Raw genomic sequence first — 8,050 nt, 5'->3', positions numbered from 1 at the left:
AATAATTTAATGATTTTGTATATTATTATTATTACATATCTGTTCAAGCGATGAGACAAATTTGGTTTCATGGTAGCAATTTTTAAATAGTAAACATTTTTCACAAAGTCATTCTCCCAAAGGCTGTATTTGATATAGAAATCTGAAATTGTCCGTTCTATTTTTCATGCAATTGAGTGCCATTGAATAATATTTATACAAAAAATCTTTCATTTTTTATCTGTTTTTATGAGAAGTGATGTTACTAGAAAACACATTACCCTTAAACTATCTGTGATATATTTGTTTGAAATAAATTAGTTTGTTATTGAATGAATTATTCAAAATGACATCAAACATTCCGACACCTTGACTGGATTAGTTTGACATTCGATTGTAGTATTTGTGGTTTTGGGTTTTATGGTCACCTTTGTAAATCTTAACAGTGACTTCAATTGATTTTGTATGGCTATATATTTAGCTGCTTTAATTGGTTGTAAATTGTTCAAAAAATATATATATATCCCTATAAGTGTTTGTTCGCCTTAAAGGAAAACATTGTTTGAAATAAAAGAAATGTAACTTGTCAAAATATACTGTGAAATATGTCTTATATGATCCCTGAGTATTCTGAAATGTCTTATCTGACACCTGAGTATTCTGAAATGTCTTATCTGACACCTGAGTATTCTGAAATGTCTTATCTGACTCCTGAGTATTCTGAAATGTCTAATGTGACACCCGAGTATTCTGAAATGTCATATCTGACACCTGAGTATTCTGAAATGTCATATCTGACGCCTGAGTATTCTAAAATGTCTTATCTGACACCTGAGTATTCTGAAATGTCATATCTGACACCTGAGTATTCAGGCGTCAGATAAGACATTTCAGAATCCTCAGGTGTCAGATATGACATGTCAGAATACTCGGGTGTCAGATAAGACATCTCAGAATACTCAGGTATCAGATATGACATTTCAGAATGCTCAGGTGTCAGATAAGTCAGTATTCTGAAATGTCATAACTGACACCTGAGTATGCTGAAATGTCATATCAGACACCTGAGTATTCTTAAATGTCATATCTGATACCTGAGTATTCTGAAATGTCCTATCTGACACCTGAGTATTCTGACAACATGACATATCTGACCCCAGGGTATTCTGAAAATATGTCTTATCTAACCCAGAGTTTTCAGACATCTTGTCTTATCTGACAGCTGAATATTCTGACATCTTGTCTGATCTGAAACTTGAGTATTCTAACATCTTGGCTGATATGAAACTTGAGTATTCTGACATCTTGGCTAATATGAAACTTGAGTATTCTGACATCTTGGCTAATCTGAAACCTAAGTTTTCTTACATTTTGGCTTATCTGAAACTGTATATTTTGACTGATTATTTTGACATTCTAACCAACATATAGCTGTTATACCATTTTTGATTTTAAAAAATTAAACAAAAACTGTCCTGTCTTATCCAACTAAGTTGTCAAATACTAGTTTTCCCTGTAGATCCCATATAGTGTCAGATTATACAGGTTTCTCTGAATATCCTACAAGGCATCAGATCACATGGGGTGTCAGATTAGACAGGTTTCCCTTTAGATACCACATTGTGTTGGATCCCATTTGGTGTCATATTAGACAGGTTTTATTGTTAATCCTACAGATTGTCATTTAAGACAGTTTTCCTGTAGATCCCACAGGGTGTCAGATTAGATAGGTTTTCCTGTAAATCCCATGGTGCGTCAGAAAGGTTTCCTGTGTAGCTCCCACAGAGTGTCAGATTAGACATTGCAGATCCAACAGGGTGTCAGGTATAAGGGGTTTTCCTGTTGATGACACAGGGTGTCAGTTTAGACAGGTTTCCCTTAAGACCTCACATTTTATTGGATTGGAAATGGTTCATTGTAGATCTCACTGGGTATCAGATTGTACAGGGTTTCTTTAACCCTGCATATTATCAGATAAGACAAGTTTTGTTGTAGATCCACCAGGGTGTCAGATTGGACAGGTTTCATGGTACATCCACTAGGGTGTAAGATAAGACAGGTTTTATGGTAGATCCACCAGGGTGTCAGATTGGACAGGTTTCATGGTAAATCTACCAGGGGTGTCATATTGGACAGGTTTTATTGTAGATCCACCAGGGTGTCAGATAAGACTGGTTTTAGTGTAGTTCCACAATGGTGTAAAATAAGACAGGTTTTATTGTAGATCCACCAGGGTACCAGATAAGACAGGTTTTATTGTAGATCCACCAGGGTGTCAGATAAGACTGGTTTTAGTGTAGATCCACAATGGTGTAAAATAAGACAGGTTTTAGTGTAGATCCACCAGGGTGTCGGATAAGACAGGATTTATTGTAGATCCACCAGGGTGTCAGATAAGACTGGTTTTAGTGTAGATCCACCAGGGTGTCAGATAAGACAGGTCTTATTGTAGATCCACCAGGGTGTTGGATAAGACAGGTTTTATTGTAGATCCACCAGGGTGTCAGATAAGACAGGTTTTAGTGTAGATCCACAATGGTGTAAAATAAGACAGGTTTTATTGTAGATCCACCAGGGTGCCAGATAAGACTGGTTTTAGTGTAGATCCCCAAGCGTGTCAGATAAGACAGGTCTTATTGTAGATCCGCCAGGGTGTTGGATAAGACAGGTTTTATTGTAGATCCACCAGGGTGCCAGATAAGACTGGTTTTAGTGTAGATCCCCCAGGGTGTCAGATAAGACTGGTTTTAGTGTAGATCCACCAGGGTGTCAGATAAGACTGGTTTTAGCGTAGTTCCACAATGGTGTAAAATAAGACAGGTTTTATTGTAGATCCACCAGGGTGCCAGATAAGACTGGTTTTAGTGTAGATCCCCCAGGGTGTCAGATAAGACTGGTTTTAGTGTAGATCCCCAAGCGTGTCAGATAAGACAGGTCTTATTGTAGATCCACCAGCGTGTTGGATAAGACAGGTTTTATTGTAGATCCACCAGGGTGTAAAATAAGACAGGTTTTAGTGTAGATCCACCAGGGTGTCAGATAAGAAAGGTTTTAGTGTAGATCCACCAGGGTGTCGGATAAGACAGGTTTTATTGTAGATCCACCAGGGTGTCAGATAAGACAGGTTTTAGTGTAGATCCACCAGGGTGTCAGATAAAACAGGTTTTAGTGTAGACCCACCAGGGTGTCAGATAAGACAGGTTTTAGTGTAAATCCACCAGGGTGTCAGATAAAACAGGTTTTAGTGTAGATCCACCAGGGTGTCAGATAAGTCAGGTTTTAGTGTAGATCCACCAGGGTGTCAGATAAGACGGGTTTTAGTGTAAATCCACCAGGGTGATGTCACAATTGATTTGCTTGTTCTGATGATTGCTCAGCTTTGAGCCGAAACAAGTAAACACAACGCTGGAATCAATTCATCTAGAAACAGGATTCTGCCGTGTTGTCCAGTCGCTCTGTCAGAACTCATTGATTGGTGGTATATGTACATATGTAAGAATATTTTTTTGTGCAATAAATTTGATCACTTATACATGTATAGACGGATATTACCATATATAATATTTTTCAGTGGGCATTTATAACAGTGAAACTTTGTGACTCTTGTAAGTATTACAGTACTTAATTTTCTTGTTTTATGTGTAAGTAGCTACACAGATTTTAAGCAGGGAACATGGAGCTATATCACCTGTCTGAAGTGCATATTTCATCCACTGAAACATGATACAAAACCTAAAACATTTAATCAATAAAACTTCCTTTAAATAAAAGATATGAGTAATGGATTGGGGAAGTGTATAATTTCTTATATTCCCAGTGCATGTGATTATATTAACTGGCTATATATGCTAGGCGTAACCAATGAAATGGAAAATGCAAGAATTGTTTTTTTTGCAGTTTGATAAATGTTTATATTGGAAACTACATTATAAGAAATGTTTCACTTCTACTTATTCTGAACCAAACATACTCATTTTTGTTATGTTGAGCTCGTTTTCTAACCAAACACACTGATTTTCGCTATGTTGAGCTCGTTTTCTAACCAAACACACTGATTTTCGCTATGTTGAGCTCGTTTTCTAACCAAACACACTGATTTTCGCTATGTTGAGCTCGTTTTCTAACCAAACACACTGATTTTCGCTATGTTGAGCTCGTTTTCTAACCAAACACACTGATTTTCGCTATGTTGAGCTCGTTTTCTAACCAAACACACTGATTTTCGCTATGTTGAGCTCGTTTTCTAACCAAACACACTGATTTTCGCTATGTTGAGCTCGTTTTCTAACCAAACATACTGATTTTCGTTATGTTGAGCTTGTATTCTTCACCAAGTTAATGATTTACTAATAAAATTGAATATATTAGAATTTGTTTGTGCAGTTGTCTAAATGTTAATATTGATTATTTTAACGAAACACACTGATTTTCATTATGTAGAGCTTGTTTTCTTTATTGCTGCTGTTCCTGTTCTGATTTGTGATCATTTTGATATTTTATAAAAAAGGAAACAAATATTTAACCAGAAACACAGTAGTTAGAGATGACTAGTGGTTTTATTTTCATTTTTTCAATTTTAAGCCGGCTTTTTCACAACTATACAATACCTGAAAATAAATTAAGCAACTATACATGTAAGATTTAAATAAATAAAATGGGTCCTGAACAACCGTGGAAGCCTTGAATGTTTACACACAGCGAATATTTTATGTCAAAGAGTACTCTGACTGGTAGAATAAATCATTGTGATATCCTTCAACACGTGTTGTATAAAAGGCTGAGTGAGATTCATCCGTTTGGTATTCTTACTTTTTTCACTTACAGTTTGTTTACTAAACAAATCTAAATAATACTCTTATTATCTTACAAAATAAATTTTACATATTTTTGATAGTGCAATAATTATTTGTAACCTTCTGTTGAATGTCTTACAAAAAGTTGACGTAGATTTGATGTACAGTTCACCTACAGTCAACATTTCACTCAAAAGAGTGAACTCTTCTTTATTTATTAGTGATGTGCAAGTGCAAACGATGTCACAATTTCCTATCTCTACACCAACAACCCCTGTGGAGTATAAATTTGTCTGGGGTGGGTGTTGCGGTGTCTGTGCTGTAGCATTCAAGTGAGGTGGCACTATAAATGATACTGTTGGAAGCACGGTCCCACTACAAACAGAACACAGTACATCTCCAGCATATAGGCATACACACATAGGGAGATATTAGCCAGGTGGCATAGGACTAGTAGTTAGCGCCTGATAAGGCAGCTCCTGCGAATTCCTCAAATATTGATTAATATATATGCTAATTGTATTGCCTGTATGAAATTGTATATCTATGTGCTGTAAAGTGCTTTAGAGTGGTTTATGTTAGCTAGATAGGGCGCTATATCAAATGTTGTTTATTTATTTTATTTTATGCAAACCAAACCCAGTTTGACCTGGGATTTTGAATGCAGTTAAGTGGAACTGGGTCAAATTACCATATTGTAACCATGAGAACCAGTTCAAACCACAGGGACCTGAGAACTTTTACAGTTTAGATATGGTTTGACCTGAGTTGATGTGTTATGCAGGGTAGTAATGTAAAGCATGTTGAGGCACAGTAGTCTACTGGTAGGACGCCTGGCTCGTGACCGAAGGGTTGTTGGTTCGCATTACGACACGGCACTGTGTTGTATCTTTGAACAAGATACTTTACTCCGCTTGTTGCAGTCTACTCAGCTGTAAATGAGTACGTGGTTGGGCAGTGCTGGAATTGTAGAATGCTAGTTGTGAGCGCCGAAATGGCAGCTCCGACTGTATGCTCTCCAGGAAGATGAGAAAGATATTGGCTGGTTGCAAAGGCCCTATAACCATGGATTATAATTCGTGAAACGCTTTGAGATGACCTACAGACTAGGTTGTGATAAAACTGTATATAAGAACCTTGAATTATTATTTATTATTATTATAGACATTTTAGGGGTATAGATCAACTTTCAGTACAAATGCCACCCACAGTGATGTATTACTATAATATATTACAAATGTACCAATATAAGGGAGGGAATTTTCACAGAGAGTCAGTTTAGGTCCAAACAAAAACTGTAGCAAACTCGCAGGTCCCTGTGGTAAAAGTGCTCATTCTGCACTGGCTTCCAACACTTCATTTTAAATTGATCCATTATTCTATAGCTCATACAGGTATGTTAAAACTGCTCACAGGGTCTAGGTAGAAGTTGATTTTTTTTTTAATTTAATACAATTCTTTGGTGTAACTTTTAGGTTTGGAATTTTGTCAATCTAGATTTTGATTTGCCCATGCAATTGCCAGAATAATCCCCCCACCTACCCCTAAAATAGCCCACTATAAAGTTTCCTCATTGTTCATGTTGTTCAAAGAAAAGAAAAACTTGGATTAAATATATACTGGTGACGATATGATTGGTGCTGATAGCTATAATTTACATTAATAAAATTAAATTGTATATTGTGTTTGTAGTTCATGTTTTTAGGTCACCTGAGCTTTAGCTCAAGTGACCTATTGCTATCCGTCTTCGTCAGTCGTCGTCCGTCAACATTTTATATTTTCAACTTAAGCTGAAATACTGGCAAAGGGATTTCATTAATATTTCATGGGAAGGTTACTGACATCTTCCTGACCAAGTGTTGTTATTTTTCGGGTCGATCAGAAATCCAATATGGCCGCCATTTTGAAAAACTATTTCCAACTTAAAGTCAAGTTCTACGTATACTGGGACGATTGAACTGAAACTTTGTAGGAATGATCGACTCATCGTCCTGACAAAGTGTTGTTATTTTTCGGGTCGATTAGAAATTCCATATGGCCGCCACGGCCGCCATTTTGAAAAAAGTATTTCAAACTTAAAAACAAGTTCTAATAGGCCGAGTTAACTGAAACTCGGTCTAGGAATGATCAGCTCATGGTCCTGACAAAGTTAAGTTAACGTTATACTTAACTATTTTGTACTCAAATTGGTACATATTTCAAAAATAAATACTGTAGGACTCAGGTGACCGTTTAGGCCCATGGGCCTCTTGTTATTATAAATGTCTCCCTGCCAAAATATTACTAAATGACAGTTTTCATTTACAGTCACATTTCGTGGTGTTTCAACCTCTGCCAAAAAATCAATGGAGTGTAAAAAGAACATTTTTTTTCAGCCTTACAGTTTGAAAGGGAAAATCACATGAAGAGTGTTTAGCATAAACACGACTATTCCTCAGAAGGGCCAGTTTTTCCCTCGTTATTTATTTTGTACAAATTGAACACTTTAACTTTTATGATGTATATAGGGTAGTTTTTCATCTAATGTGATGGTTGTGATTACCAGGACAGCAAGAAAAATATTAAGTTGTACCAATTAACTTTTCAATTTCAAAATTTGCTTTAAATGTCTTTTTCATTTCATTCAAAGATGGAACTTTTGAATTCATGTAAAGAAAGGATTATCATAGTTTTTAATACTTTATTTCCTGTAAATGAAAGGTAATGTCAATAACAAGATTTTCTGAGGAAATATTACATAACATTTTTAATGTCTGAATACTTTTGACAATAAATTAACAACAAATATATTCTATATTGTGTAAGAAAAAAATCATATGTTTTACACTTAACTCGACACCATATTTATTGTTCCAATGACATTACTGGTTAGCCAATGTACAAGTTCAATTTATACAAATAACATATATAAGTCACGATTTTTAATTGAGGTCTTTGAACATGACTTATCAGGGGGTTGAAAATTTAGGTGACTACTGCATCTCTTAGGGGGCTTGTTGAACCTTGAAAGAAGCATGCGACAGTGTAATGATAAAATGGACTAACTTTGAAATCTGTTGTCGCTCCACTAATATTCAAAGGTCAGGTATCAGCCCAGTGATAAGTCACGTTTTATAACTGAAACCAACTAAATAACTTACCGCAAGCCTTTTATTTTTGTCACAACCCATTGATTCCAGTGGTACATAGAAATATCGACAGCGGAACGCTCGGATTTTCGAGGCTTGTTAAACCCTCTATACAGGACTAGTGCTGACAGAAACAACACAAAGGCTTGA

The sequence above is a fragment of the Mizuhopecten yessoensis genome, unplaced genomic scaffold, assembly GCF_002113885.1.
Source record: "Mizuhopecten yessoensis strain PY_sf001 unplaced genomic scaffold, ASM211388v2 scaffold716349, whole genome shotgun sequence".
Lineage (NCBI taxonomy): Eukaryota > Metazoa > Mollusca > Bivalvia > Pectinida > Pectinidae > Mizuhopecten > Mizuhopecten yessoensis.
The sequence above is the reverse complement of the archived record's forward strand: the minus strand, read 5'-3'. Positions refer to the sequence as shown.